The sequence below is a fragment of the Misgurnus anguillicaudatus genome, chromosome 20 (genome assembly GCF_027580225.2).
Source record: "Misgurnus anguillicaudatus chromosome 20, ASM2758022v2, whole genome shotgun sequence".
Lineage (NCBI taxonomy): Eukaryota > Metazoa > Chordata > Actinopteri > Cypriniformes > Cobitidae > Misgurnus > Misgurnus anguillicaudatus.
Window position 1 is genome coordinate 6,464,905 of NC_073356.2, and position 16,322 is coordinate 6,481,226.

Genomic DNA, 16,322 nt, shown 5'->3' on the forward strand with positions numbered 1-16,322 from the left:
CTCACTACTGTAATTCTTTAGAGATCGAATTTTAATTAAGTTATGACAATTATACTGATTTTTCTGTATTTTACGTGTACAAAAGATTATAGAATGATCACTTAGGCCATATTCTAGAACCCCAGATTTTGAGATTTTAGATCGATCAGATACAAGCACTAAATCAATAATGGTTTGAGTATCAGCAGGGACCCTTGTGAACTGTGAAATAAGTTGCTGAAAATCAAAAAGATTGCAAAAATTCCTCAAGGCTTTGTATGTAGAGGAGTCTTTCTTTGAAACATTTGTGTTGAAATCACCAATCATTATCACCTCTGATTTAACAAGTCCACAGATTTTGCACAAATCTCTTCCAATAGGTCATAAAACTTATTTTGAGTCGGTGGTCTATAGCATGCTCCAATTAGGATTATCCTTTAAAGAAAAATTTGTGATCCATATGTATGTAATACCTGAATGACTTCAAAGAGGTAGAGCCACGGGCACTAGTGATGTGCGGGTTGTCTCTTAACCCGCGGGCCCCGCAGGTAACCAGCGGGTCAGGTAGGGGCGGGTAAAGAAATTGTAACTTTAATGCGGGGCGGGTTGGGGCGGGTCATTAAAAACAAAATTAAAAAACTGATATGTTGCGTCTAATTCCCTGTAGCATATATATTAAATATTTGGGAATATATATTTTTACATTTTATTACGTTCTTTGATAAGATTAAATTACGTAGGCCTATGTGGCAACGTAACTTCCGCAACGTAACTTGCGCAAAGTAACTTGATATCCCCAAACCTTTGGCGTCACGTCACGGAAGCGCCAAGTAGCTCCCGCTGCCAGCCACAACAACAAAACAAACGGAGAATTAAAAGATGAAAGACGATCTGCAGGAGAAATTAAGGTAGGAAATTTGTGAATAGATAATACAAATGCTGCTTTTTTGTGTGTTGATCTACTTTTAAAATGATAAAGCCGACAAGTTCTACATGCTAAAAACGCTTTAAATGCGTGGACTATACTGCATATATCTCTACATTGGATTTAGGGCTGTCACCATTACTCTATTTTCTTGAGGAGTTAAAAACAATCCTGGAGCACATGTCGAGTACTGTTTAAAATAGCGGAGATTTAGTGAAACAAACTAGAAAGAAAATTACAATAGTATCAGAAGCATATTCACCTTATTTTTCACGACAACAAGGGCGGCGCCATTTCGCTCATTTTGTCAACGTTCTTCCGGCCGCATAGACGATGAGCAGCTGAGGCAGTGACTCAAGGCGACGCGTTAAGCTTAAAAAGCTCACTCGAGCGCCTTTATGTTTCTTTCTTACCAATTTTAAGCCAACTGAGGAACACCCTTATCCCAAGTAATGGTTCGACTACGATGTTCCGGTAACTTTAAACCACGCCGGGTGTTGAAAAGGTGGCCAGTTTCAGGTAAGATCTTAGCTAACTTTGTGCTCGTTCGCCTAAAATTAGATTTGTGAAGTCCGTTCTACAAATACACTTAAGATCAGTAACGTTAGTATATAAAATGCAACTATTTGAATGGTTTTAATTGTCCACCTATATTTTTATATTTACGATAGTACAACGAGATATTATAGTACATTGCATTCTTACAGTAGCCCACGTGATTCCTACAAGATACTGAGATTTCAGATGCTAGAATGTCAGTTCATTTCCCATTCAGATATTGATAATGACATATTAAACAACGTATTATTTAACACTGAAGTTAGAGGTTGTGTGTATAATGTTACTGTCTCTTTTTAATGCATCTCTCTCTTACACACTGTTCTGTTTAAGTATGGGTGCCATTTATATATTAATTCTCATGATGCAAGTTTATTTTAATACTAACATAAAAATGTTTATGGTTATATTGTTTTCACAGATGCATTGATGTGTAGTGATGCAGTGGACAACTGTGAGGATGATACAATCAACATGTTCCTAAACTGTGATGCAGAAACACAATCCATCCGTCTCTGAGCAGAACTACACTTTAAAATCACAACTCAACCTGAAGCAACCTACATCTGATATTGGAAAACACTGGTGCGGTTTCCCTGACAGGGCTTATGCTGGTCCCAGGCTAAAATGCATATTTGAGCTACAATAATTTAAAAATACCTTTTACTGACATACCTCAACATATTTGAGTGCCATTGTTTTGTCACAAGATGCGCACCAGTCTTGTTTTTTTGTAGGGTTTGTTTGTAAAAACTAAAATGTCCTAATATAATTAAATCCTAATCCTGTAAACCCTGTCCGAGAAACTGCTTCAATGTGTTGAGCTGGCACAAATGTACAAATCTCTACTGAGAAACAACCATCTTTGGTTCAGCTTTACACAGGGTTGATATTGCATCCATTACACAGTCGCCAAGCACTTTACCAGTACATACACCAACAGCTTCCAGATAAACACTTGGGATCAGCTCCTGATGACTCCGATAAAGCTGTGTCTTAATTTATTGCAGGGTGGTCTTGCTTTACCTGTTGTAAAGGTACATTAAACCTTCAAATGTGATCAGATGTCATGCAGTGATATTAAACATTTACAGTCTGATCAGATGTTGTGCATTTATATTAAACCTTTACAATGTGATCAGATGTTGTGCAGTTATATTAAACATTTACAGTGTGATCAGATGTTGTGCATTTATATTAAACCTTTACAATGTGATCAGATGTTGTGCAGTTATATTAAACATTTACAGTGTGATCAGATGTTGTGCAGTTATATTAAACATTTACAATGTGATCAGATGTTGTGCAGTTATATTAAACATTTACAATGTGATCAAATGTTGTGCAGTTATATTAAACATTTACTATGTGATCAGATGTAACCTGTCATGCAGTTATATAAACCTTTACAGTGTGATCAGATATTATCTGTAAGGAATTTCTTAAACCATATGTGAGCTTTGTAGATTCCACTTAAAAGGATTTAAGTCTCCTGATTTGAAGGAATAATTGTTGGCAAGTTTGCAAATGAATTCTATCATGGTACCACATAAAAACGAAATAGTTATTGGACTGGCTAAGGTGCACATTTGCTTTAAAAAAGACGAAATCACTGTGTAAATATTGGTAGGCATAAGTACTTTAATAATTTCCAATGCTGATCCATCAACTCCTGACAGGACGAGGTAATATGTCCCATAGGTTATTTGCCGCGGCCGCTTCGTATCGTCTGGCCACGAGACGATTGGTGGGACGATATAAGACTATCCGAGCGTCTTATGAAGTTTTCTCCGTGCTCCTAATTTAAAACATTAACAGCAGTAGCGATATTTGTCATTTGGCTAAAGTTATAGTGAACTACAAACAATCTTCTAACCCCCAAACTAACCACCGAATGCACTGTGCCATATTAGCAGCGGAAGTCGGTTGACAAAATGCGGAAGAGCGAAGAATTAAAAAGGGGCGTGGCGGAATAAGGTGAATATCAGCACAACGCTGCCTCTCTCTCTCCTCGTTCGCTCGCTCTCTCGCGCACACGCACACACACTGGCTGCGTGCATCAGCTCGTGCATGAATCCTTGTAAATTTCGGAAGTTTACACGACTGAGCTGCAGCGGGCAGGCATAAGATTTATAAAAACACATATGAGAAGAAAGGCACAACAACTCAAAAACGTGTTTCACAATTACTCATAATGCCAATTTTCTCATGGAGGCATGATGGGGCAGCATGAGAATACACAGTTAACTTATGCGCGATCTACTGGCATTGCCTTTGCGATCGACGCATTGGCCTGGTTTATCATTATCCTATCTCTATATTAATATGACCATGCTGGTTTCTATGGCTCATTCGTGTATGTTGTTGCCAGTTTACAGGGCTATGTAATCTAATGGCTGTTTGTTTCCAAGCACTTAGGCTGAAATAAAGCCTCTTTTTATTTACATTACAAATGCTTAGTATGTCTATTTTAATGGTCGCGGGCGCAGGCGGTGCGGGTTGTAAAAATAGATACAGTGTTGCGGGGCGGGTTGGGGCGGGCCAAATATTTCATAAAAGCGGGACCCGCGGGTTGAAAAAAACGCCGACCCGCGCATCACTAACGGGCACATCTGTCGCAGCACAGCTCCACACAGCCTTTCTTCAGTGTCCCTGTCTTGGATACACTGTACGTGCTTCTGCTGTTCTTTCCATATCTGCTGGATCCAGTGGTGGACCCTAACAAAGTAAATGTAATTTGTTACTGTACTTATGTAGTTTTTTATCACATTTGTACTTTACTAAAGTACTTTTAATTTGGGAGACTTTTACTTTACTATATTTTAAAGTCAAATATCTTACTTTTTACATTTTGAAAAATCGGTCGTTCCTTTTTATTTAGATGCACGCGTGACGCGTCAAACCACCAGCCAGCTGCATTCATAAACAACGAAGGCAATAATTTGAAATAAATGGCCTTATTTACTCAAGTTTTTTTAAGCCCTTGAAAAAAGAACGAGTCCTCTGTGTCTTCTCTGCCTGCCTTGAAACTGTGCTATTTCTTTTTTACAAGAATACTCCTTAAAATCGAAGGAAACACGTAGAGGTAAGCCATTTTTATTCTGTTTATATTTTTAAATGAGCAATCTTAACAGTAGCTTGTATGTTGTTAAAATATATACGACATTATCATAAATGAACAAGTTAGCTATGCAGGCTGAAGCTATTTTAGCCGTATAGTTAGCTGTAGCTGTTTCACTGAGCTGTGTGTACCATTTGGCCTAAACATTGATGCATTTTTTTAATTTATCCTAAGGTATTGTAAATGTTTAATTTCCTTCCTTGTAATGTGTGTGTGTGTGTGTGTGTGTTTTGAAATTTGGCATTTTGTGTTTTATTGGCCTACCGTCAATGTAAACAGAAAAAAGTGCTTAATGTTTCTTGAATTTACTCAATTTTTGTTTTCAACGTGAGTGCTCTGGTTGAACGGCTTAAAGGGCTGGGGCATTGTTTTGGGGTAACGAACACTGTCCCCTTGGACACGGTTTTGCTTGGAGACCCCAAAAGGCAGACAGGTCCCACCGAAATTTGAACTCGGATCGCTGGATTCAAAGTCCTGAGTGCTAACCATTACACCATGGAACCCGCCAATGAAAAGTGAACCAGGGACCTTTAGATCTCCAGTGTAAAGCTGCCCCAACTGAGTTATTTCGGCAGCACCGGACCGGCCTGCGGGAATTTCCATGACAAATCAAAGCACTGTAACAGTCAACAAGACGAAGTGGAGAAAAAGCACTTGGCTCGAACCCGCAACCTTGGCGTTATTAGCACCACGCTTTAACCGGCCACGGAACTGCACGTGGAACTATGTAATTCCCTGTCACGATTGACATGACTGTTCCACAGTGTAGCTAGCCTGGGTGCCAGCCGATCTTAGCCCCGCCCACAAGATTTTGAAAACGGGAAGATTGGTCTGGGGTTTCTGCGTTGAGGAGCTACTATGCTAGGACAAATGCTGGTCGAACCAATCAAATTGTCAGGGCGGGCTTTATACGATGATGGACAGATAATCAACAGTAACGTAATGAACCACGTCACCAAAGAGCGCGTGTGTTGAATGGCTGCCGCTGTAGAGTTCAGATGTGTGGATTCTGACATTGAGTCTGTTCTAAAAGATATCGACAGAGCATTGATTTTAAAAGAGGAACAGAGAAACGCGAGCAGGGCATTTGTTGATGTTTTTGCCGTCCTTCCTATTCGGCAAAAGTTGGTTGCAACTGAAATGGCTAACGTTATCACGGCGATGCAACTCAGCGTGCACGACGAGATGGATATAATTAGCGGTCGTTGCCAGCTTCTTTTCGGAAGCCCGGAATCGTGGTTGCTGAATAAGTGGAGGGACATGCTGCTAGGCTCCAATATTTTCAAGCCAACGTAATGGGTATCGTCGTGGATGAAGTTCACCTAACGTACAAATGGTAAGAGATACTCTATGACTTAGTAAATACTTCATGTTGTGATATAAACGAAATGTTGTAAACATAGTAGGTGTTGATGTACATTCGCTAACTCAGTATAATCACAATGTTAGTGTCATTGTAGCGAAATAACTAGCAGTTCGGTCAGGCTGCAAAGACGTAATTTCAACATACGTCACACACTCCGTTGCTCTGATTGGTCGTAGGTCTATCCAATTGAGTGCAGAGGCATTTGTCGGTTGAGACACGCCTCATAATTAAAGCTCAATGGAGCGGTATCAGACTCAAATTCTGACTAGAATTGAGTATGGCAACGTCAGGCTACAGTGTAGCAGCATCAAGAAGGAAACCTGTAGACGGGCTCGTCCGGGATTTGAACCCGGGACCTCTCGCACCCGAAGCGAGAATCATACCCCTAGACCAGTAATTCTCAAAGTGTGGTTCGCAGACCACTAGTGGTCCGCCAAACCCCCCCAGTGGTCCGCCAAAAGAGGACCTTAACTAGGCAAGTGTTTATACAATCGTCACTTATTTAAGTAGATTTTTAATGCACTTGTGAAACTGTGATATCAGTTCTTGCCATTTTGTTTTAATAACGTAAAAATGTATCGATGGCTAAACCAAAGAGGAGTCAAAATAAAAGATCAAGCGTCAACTGCTAAACACAGCTAAAATCCACAGATCTATTAGTTTTGTAATGTACAAGTTTTTGTTTCATGTGTAAAATTCCTGTAATTTCAGTAATTTTGGACATTAAGGGGAACATTTTTTTTCAGCATTTTATTGTTACCATAGTTACAACCATAGACTATATATACCCACCACCTCAGTTTTAAACTATTGGCTCTTTGGAATGACATTAAGCGGAACCTAGGCTGTTATACTATGTTTAATTGCAGTTTTTTCACATGTGCAGTTTGTTGTTCATATTAAGCTGCAACTCATTTCACATTTACTTTTTCAAATGAAATAAAATTCATATAAAAATTTCTGAACATGGCATTGCATTTGTGTTTAAAAAATTAGTTTTTGACTTAAAACAGTTGCATATTAAACTTAAATTTAGCTTATCCTTCTTATTATGTTTTTTTTTTTTTTTTTTTTTTGGGCCGTGTTAGAGTGAGACTTTGTTAGGTGGTCCTCAGAAAAAAATTGGAAGATAAAGTGGTCCTTGGGCTGAAAAAGTTTGAGAAACACTGCCCTAGACCAACGAGCCAAGCGACGCTGTCTTGATGCCACACCCCTGGGAAACATGTAACCACAACATATTCAACAGCTTCCTCAGGAGGTTCCTAAGCAGTGCATGACTCAACACAGCATAAGACGAATGAGCTTGAAGGGTAGCACGCTCGCTTAGCATGCAATAAGTAGACTTTTTTCATTTACATTAACCCCCTTCCTGCATAGTGGTCACTACAGTGGACAGTTATTCAAAAAGCCATTTTTTGGTTTGCATGGGTTTGTTTGTTTTTATTTGACAATAAAAGTTAAAACAGATACAATCAAGCCCAAAAGACCTGTTCATACACATCTTAAAATAAACTGTCGAGGATAAAATACACAAAAAAGCCTCAGGCTTATTTCCATTGTGGTCCTTATATATTCAAGAATGGACAAGCAGTTAATAATGGGAATGAAATCAACACCAGCACATCAACATTTCATATAATAATCTATTTAAAAACCTAATTAAAAAGCTATTCCTTAACCTCTCTTCTAAAAAGACATTGTTCCTGAATTTGTTTTAAACAGTCAGGCAATTCATTCCAAGCAACTGCGCTAGAATACAAAAAATAATTTTTCCCAATTAAACTTTTAAACCGACACAAATATATGTTATTTATCCTAGCCCTTGTAGAAAAACCATGAACATCTCTTACAAACACATAGTAATCATACAAGTATTTTGGAACATTTCTCTGTATTTTGTGTACCATCTTCAATTTAAAAAAAGTTACCCTTTTATCCACCTTTAAAAACCCTATTTCCTTAAAGGGAAACTTCACCCATTTGCATTAAGCTTTGTACCGTTAGAACCCCAGTCATGTTTTTGAATGGTCGTGCACCATTCCCTCAGTTTCCCCTGAGAGGGGAGAAATACTGATTTCAGTGAGGCACTTCCTTCTTTCAATGATGTAAAAATCGTCATTTTGCGTCATTGAAAGAAGGAAATCCTGTATCTCTATTGAGTGTGAAAGACTACAGACACTCATTCCTCATTTTTCCAAGGCGGGGGCTATGGGTGGGACCCACTCACACTTCAGACCAATTACAGATAAGTGGGTGGGACTTACGAAAATATACAAACACAGACGGAAAACAAACGATCAGCCGCCATCTTTATGCTAAGCTAAGCTAAACAGAAGTTGTGGAGCGAGCCAGAATTCATGTTACAATAACAGTGGAAGTTAATCAATATAATATAGAAGAGGGTGATTTCGCAAGCGTGATGCTCTAATCCGCTGTTCATTGCACCTTTATTAGCCACAATACAGCAAAGCGCTCAGGCAGATGTAGGAACAGAAGCCCGAGGAGAAGCCGGAGCCTGGGCGTCGGCTGGGTAGAGGAGCCCGGTGAAGGCGCAGCAACCATCATCCTCTGCTGCGTAGAGAAGCTTGGACAGACTACTGCCTGTATTCTCGCTGTGTGCTTGCTTTATTACATTTCTGCATCAGATAAGGATATGGACGTTTGTTTGGTGAAGGTTTCTAGGCAAGAAAGGAACTTTGCGCGCGTTTGGAATGTTTATTTCACGGATATGTTTCGGTTTACAAGCAGACGTGCTGCGGAGTATATAAGCTTGGACGGACTCGCGCCGTTTGCTTTCGGTTTAACATTTCTGGATCAGAAACAGGATATGAACGTTTGTTTTGTGAATGTTTCTGGTCGCGTGCTTATTTCAAAGACGTGTTTCGGTTTACGAGCACAAGCTCCAAGAGCTGAGGCAGCGCGTCTGTGGAGATATTATGCAGGGGACGCGTTTGTGTGGAGGATGCAGGGATAAACGGACGTCTGACTAAAGTGAGTGTTTCTATTTTCTTTGTTATACTAACGTGGCATTTATGTACACAGTAGCATATCTGAGCAGTGTTTCATATGTCTATATTGTGAGAGCAGTGAGGCCAATAATAACACAAATGTAATTACAGTAAACAAGAGACAAAAAGAAAATTGGTAAAACTAAATAAACATTTAAAATGCATACCCTTTTTTTAAGTACTTGAAAAGACATTTGTACTGCGGATCTGAAATCGCACGTTACTGTTTGAATAAGACTTTGCTACACACCAGGCCACAATGTAACATCACGTTTAAAAGTAAATCATGATTGGTGTCTGTCAGACACAGTAGTGGTGGCTATTTTCTTTGTTTTACTAACGTGGCATTTATGTACATAATAGCATGTCTGAGCCGTGTTCCGATTAATGGGAGTGGCTTGCAGAGCTGTGCATTGTGGTGCATAGTGGCAGTTGTAGTTTTTCATACAAATGTGCTCTAAAGTCACATTTTGTCTTTTCTCTGTTAAATAGGCACAAAATTCTACATTTATGTTACATTTTGACTACAAATATGACTCACTTTCCATAAAGATTAATGTTCCTATCACTGAAATGGCCCTTTAAAATGACTATTAGTCAGATTAGGGATGGGCACGGATATTCGAATATTCGAATATTCGATCGGCAATAATAATTCGAATTTAAAAAATGCTATTCGAATGTTTGTTTGTTTTTAATGTGCCACCAAAGGGTTACGAATTATTTAATGCTTTTTCACTTCATCTATCCTCTTTTACAGACTTAAATGTAAGATATACATGAACATTAATTCGTATATATTTCTGATTGTTTGGCAATGCAGATTGCAGACGAATTTAAGGTTTTTTTTCTTTTATCTACGGGTTTGTCCGCGCAGCGCCATATTTGGCAACTGGCTCAGTGAAGGCTCACGTGTTATTAAACGTGCTTCTCCGCCGCCCGCATCAATACATCATGAGAGATTTGGAAGCTTTCTGTTATAAAGTCTACTTTATTTTGTTAATAACGAGACAGACACGGAGAACGAAATGAAACGGAGAACATTTATAATATGCGGTGCTCTTTCACAAATGAACCGGATAACTGCACATGGCTGTTTAAAAGCAAAGCTCCGTCTTTGTGAAATCTTGTTAAATTAAGCTAACGCTAACTTTGCACACTCACCAATAATCTATCGAGCCAGCTTACGTTATTTGTAAAATAATGTTAAATACAGATATTCAATCTTGTTCAATCCGTTTGTTGTTTTTATCCGATAATCATCATCACGTGCAACACGAGGAAGAGTTTTCTCCGCAGCACCGGCATTATGTATCTAGTCAGAAGAACGGGCTTTCACCGAAGCAGGTAGGGTAAAGATGGTTTCTTTATTCACAAATACATGTCAAACTAAACTGAGAAGATATTTATATGTTGACTGAGCAGTCGGTTATGTAGATGCGTTTTTTCGTTTGCTCCGGGCTCTTATTTGGAGTCTGTTTAAGGGTTTAAATGATGATAGCCTACTTTGTCAAGTCCTCAAACTTTAAACTTCGCAAGTCCTCAAACTTCGCTTAGATTTGGGGTTAATGTATAATATTTGGTATAATATAATGCATGTAGGATCCAACAGTAATGAATTCATACTAACGATCGACTTGAAACTTGGGGTTTGACTGACTCAGACTGCGCTCCGCATGGGGTTTTAATGCCTTTTTTTCTGTAGGATATTTTTTAAGAAGAATTTAAAATATATATATACAATTTATGTTTGTATTCAACTTAAAAATACATACATACATATACATACAGAATATAAGTTTAGCTTGTTGTGGATATTTTATTTATTATAAGCCTTCTGTGAAATTATGACAAAACGAAAAATACAAAAGACGCATGTCTTAATTAACATAATTTAAATAAACGAATATTCGAATATTCGTTCTTTATGAGCTTACATATTCGAATAGTAAATTACTGGAAAATGCCCATCCCTAAGTCAGATGTCTTTGTGGATGAAGCCTCAGAATAATTAAAACTTATTTTGAGCAGTCTGTAATTTACTCTTAACTCGTTTCGTAGAGCCACTATACCAGAAAGTTGCCGCATAATCAAAATGTGCTTGTACTAATGCCCCAGCTAACATTTTTAAAGTTTGTTTATCTAAATAAACAGCCTGTCTTGCTAAAAATGTTATTCTATTACATACTTTAGAATGTGCTACAACAGCCATACTTTCCCCTGTCAACATATTATCCAACATACATCCTAAATATTTAACTTCCTGCTTAGAGGTAAGAATCACCTCTCCAACCCTTACTTCTAATTTGGAACTTTTTCTCAATTTAGCCACAGAACCAAATAAAATAACTTCAGTTTTCCCTAAATGTAAAAACAGCTTATTTTGAAAAAAAACAGTTGGATATTTTCACAATCTCTCTACTTAATCCATTTTCTATTATTTCTTTTTTCTCATCAGTAACAATTATTGCAGCATCATCAGCATATAACGAAAGATGACTAGTACAAGCCATATTTAGATCATTTATATACATTAAAAAAAGTAAGGGTCCCAATACGCTGCCTTGAGGTACTCCACATGAGATGGACAATTTGTCTGAAAACACACCATTTAAATCTACAATTTGACTCCTATTGGAAAGATATGATTTAATCCATTTACATGCTTTCGTATCAAAACCCATAGCTTTTAATTTTAATAGCAAGATATTGTGGTCAACTGTATCGAAAGCCTTCTGTAAATCTAGCAATACCATCCCACTTAATTTACCTTTGTCCAATTCTTTCTTTATATAATCTGTTAAAAACAAAATTGTGGTCTCAGTGGAATGTTTCTTTCTAAAGCCAGATTGAAATTCATATAAAAATTTTTATTTTGAAATATATTCTTCAATATGGTCAAAGAGAATCTTTTCAAACACCTTAGATAAGGAAGATAGAATTGATACAGGCCTATAATTGTTACACTCAAACCTACTACCTTTCTTAAAAAGGGGAAGAACTCTTGCTTGTTTAAATTCTTCAGGTACCTTAGCTTGCCCAATAGAGAGATTTAAAATGTGAGTAACCATAGGGGTTATAAAATTAGCTGAATCTTTAATAAATCTTGCTGGAATATTATCTAAACCTGTCGCTTTACTACATTGCAGTTCCTTTAATTTATTATAAACTGTAGTCTCATTTACTTTAATGAATGAAAATCCTCCTAATGTAACGCCCCTATTAGCATAATACTCCTTGATTAATGTGTCATTATATAAACCAGTTTGAGCTGGTAGCTACTTTACCAAATTGTCAGCAACAGTGGTAAAAAAAATCTATTAAAACAACAATTTGATATCTCTTTCTGGTCTGTCATCAGTTGATCATTAACTTTGATACTAATTTTAGAGCCTTTACTATTAGCCTTTTTCCGATACCCTAAATCACTTAAAACTCTCCATAATTTTTGAGGATCCTGCTTTGCTTCGCTAATTTTATTCCTTAAAAATAATTGTTTAGCCTCTTTAATCTTACATCTTATCTTTTATGTTTAAATTTATTGTAGTTATCGATATTTCCATCCCTTTTAAACGCTTTTAAACTATCATTACGTTCATTAATATTATGCAAGATACTCTCAGTCATCCAAGGTTCTGTTCTTTGTTTAATTCTTATCTCCTTGTGTGGCGCAACATTGTTCAAAACTTGCAAAAAATTCCTCTTAAACCTATCCCAAGCTATATCCACATCATCACACTGCATTACCTCAATCCAATTAACCTTACTAAGTTCATCAACAAATATCTCGGGACTATACCTTTTAAGCGATCTAATTTTTAATGCATTATAATGCCTTATGGGCTCTCTCTTTAATTTCCTTATTACATAAACCATATTATGATCACTAATCAAATCAAAATGTTTCCTAATAACAAACCATGGGTCACCAAAGAAGTTAAAGCTGCAATTAATAAGAAGAAAGCTGCCTTTTTTTGTTGGGGATAAAGAAAGGATTAAAGATGCCCAGAGAGAGTTGAAAGTTATTATCAGACAGGGCAAACAAAAATATAAGGATAGTGTTGAAGGTAAAATGTCCAGGAGCAATACACGAGGGTTATGGAATGGTATTAAGTGTATTACTGGATATGGGACCAGTAATCCCAGTTTATGTAAATTGGGTATACAGCCTAACGATGCCAAACCCTTTTTTTTGCCAGGTTTGATGAATATGATTTCTCTTCTGTATGTGAGAATGTCCTCTCTAATCTTAGACAGAGCAGTTCTGAGGACTGTAGCTCCGCTATTAATCTTAACATTGAAGAGGTCCGTCAAAAGTTAAGGCATATTAAACCAAATAAGGCAGAAGGCCCTGATGGTGTTCATCCACGTACCCTAAAAGTGTGTGCCGATCAGCTATATGCTCTGTCCTTCATTCATTGTTTTCTTTGTCTCTATCCTCTGCTAAAATACCTGTTATGTGGAAAATATCTTGCCTTATTCCTATTCCCAAAAAAGCCAAGGTGTGCAATAGTCTTGCTAGTTTGAGGCCTATAGCTTTGACATCTCACATTATGAAGTGTTTTGAGAGGGTTGTACTTGATCATCTGACTAAACAGGTGTCTGCCTTTCAGGATCCTTTGCAATTTGCCTATAGGAAGGATGTGGGGGTTGATGATGCACTGTTATTTATGTTACATAATATTTATAGTCATCTCGAAACTACTGCCAGCTCTGTTAGGATTATATTCTTTGACTTTTCGAGTGCTTTTAATACTATACAGCCACATATTTTAGCTAACAAATTAATTAATTTTAAACTGCACAATGCAACTATTGCCTGGATCTTGGATTATTTGCTATCACGACCACAGTTTGTTAGATTTGGAAACAAACAGTCTGACATTATTCTAACTAACACCGGAGCACCTCAAGGGACAGTTTTATCTCCCTTTATATTTACATTTTATACTGCTGACTATAGGCATAGTCAGCCATCCTGTTTGGTACAGAAATTCTCTGACGACACTGCCTTAGTTGGTCTTCTTAATCAGGGTGATGACCTTAGATAGGCCTATAGAAGAGAGGTTCAGTCTTTTTCCAGTTGGTGTGAGTCAAACTTTCTAAAACTAAACATAGGGAAGACTAAAGAACTTGTGATTGATTTTAGGAGGAAAAAGGAGAAGGTACTTCCAGTCACATTTAATGGCCAGCTAATTGAAATTGTGCAGTCATATAAGTTTTTAGGAGTGCATTTGGATGAGAAATTAAATTGGAAAGAGAACACCAATGTCTTAATGAAGAAGGTTCAGTCGAGACTATTCTTCCTAAGAAAACTGAGATCATTCAACATTAGTACAAAACTTTTAGAAGTCTTTTATCAGGGGATCTTGGCTAGTGTGCTTTTTTATGCTGTTCTATGCTGGGGGGCAGCTTATCTGTTGAGGATAAAAATAGAATAAATAAGTTGATCAGGAGAGCTGGCTCTGTTATTGGCCTTATCCCAGACTCACTTGAGGTCACTGTGGAAAAGGGGATGAGATCAAAACTAAAAATTGTTATCCTTTTTGAAGGCCATCCACTACACAGTGTTTTAAATGGACTCTGAAGCTCTTTTAGTAAGCGTTTAATTATGCCTCGGTGCTCTAGCGAGCGACTTAGAAGGACATTTGTTCCTGCAGCAGTCAGATATTTTAATGAATACTGTTGACTGTTTTACTTTTGAATTGATTGTATAGTTCCCTGGTATTTCTGAATTGTGAAAGTGAATTTTTATATAATCCTGTCTTACTGATTTCTTAATCATGTTTTAATAGTCTTTAAATGTAGAGTTATTTATTTATTCTGTGTGTTAGTTGTGTGATGTGCTTGTTGGCTGTATGGTTTAGTTGGTGGCAAACCAGTTTCCCCTTGTGGATTAATAAAGTTTTCTCTCTCTCTCTCTCTCTCTTAATCCTACCTCCAAAACACCACTTTTACAGGTCTTGGAGTTATCGGAGACCAATATAATATCAATAATTGTTCTACTTTTAGGTATTATTCTAGTAGGGTCAACAATGATTTGTTTCAAAGCATATGACTTACAAAATGTACTAAAATGTTTAAACAGTAATGAATCCTTTTTCAGCATATGCGTATTTAAATCACCCAAAATTATCAACTCTTGTCCTAAAACATAATTTTGTCACCCGGTGACGATTTCGAGGGGCCGAACTATTGATAGGGAAGATCGGTTCCGCCCGGAAGGTTTCCCACTCGGACGATGAAACGGAAACACCGGAACTTCCGGTAAGCGCCGCGAGGCGAAATCAAGCCTAATCTAACACAGGTGTGGGTAATGAACGTAGCGATCAGTGATTGGAGGATACACGGAAGAAGAGGGATATATAAAGGAGCTGTAAAGACAAAGTTGTGTTGTTGTTTCTGACCATCGTTCAGTGGGCCGCTCGTTCTGTTGTTGCTCTGCTTTGCAGTCCGGTCAGCGCAGGAGTTCGCTGTGGAGTTGGAAACGGCTGGGATTTCGTTGCTGGTTCGCTCTGGTGCTATCGAAGGAAAGAACTGGGTTGAGTCACGCTGGTAACCGAAGGATTTTACAGTTGCTGGAATTAAGAGCAGAGGAAGAGGGAGACATAGGCTGAGTATATGATACATTGAAGGCCCTAAGAGAAACAAGCCGTTTGTGTACACTGTTGATGTGTGTGTGCTGTTGTTAGTAGCCGACTCACCGTGAGTGTACCGAGGAAGAACGGCGGGCGAGGATTTACATCGGGGCGAAGAGAACAGCATCTGCCCTACGGAGATAAACAAAGGAAACCGATCGTCAGTGTTGTGAGTACTCAGCGTCTAAACTACTGTATTACTGTGAATTGCTGTTTCAACGTGCATTGTAAGCCCTAGTGGGCGAGACTATGGCCCCACCACGGAGTGAGACGGTGGGCGAGTCGGGGGCATAGTAATTTGGAAAGGATTAAAGGGCCACCGCAGCGACGCTTGCACTGCCAGCCAAAAATTTATTTTCCACCAGCCCGAAGACAGTCGGATGAAGAGGGGCTGCGAATTTATTTGATACACGTAGAAGAGTGAAGAGTGCTGTGGGTGAGTCTGAGACTTTGTTGTGAGAATACACTTTAAACTATTGCAGTGATGCTGTGTGGTGTTTTTAGTAGCCCCCTTTATTGAACTGGTCGTGAGACAACGAGAGGCAGTGAGGCTGGCAATCCACTTACTGTATATGCTGTGTGTGTGACCCTTGCGTTGGAGCTTCAGCGGAGTGCTGGCTCGGTCATCCTTGGATGTGGCCGATTCGGTGGAACGGTGGTGAGGCATCTGGGAACATCAGAGTACTGTGAGTAAAAGCAACCTCTTACAGAGTACGTTGTGTGTATG

At 38.3% G+C, this 16,322-nt stretch overlaps 1 long non-coding RNA gene across 1 annotated transcript; it reads left to right on the plus strand.

Annotated features, from left to right (window-relative positions):
• Window positions 1-1,161: 1,161 nt before the first annotated feature.
• Window positions 1,162-2,681, plus strand: LOC141351383 (uncharacterized). Its single transcript, XR_012359626.1, has 2 exons — window positions 1,162-1,423; window positions 1,884-2,681. It is a non-coding gene; the product is annotated as an uncharacterized lncRNA (long non-coding RNA).
• Window positions 2,682-16,322: the final 13,641 nt, after the last annotated feature.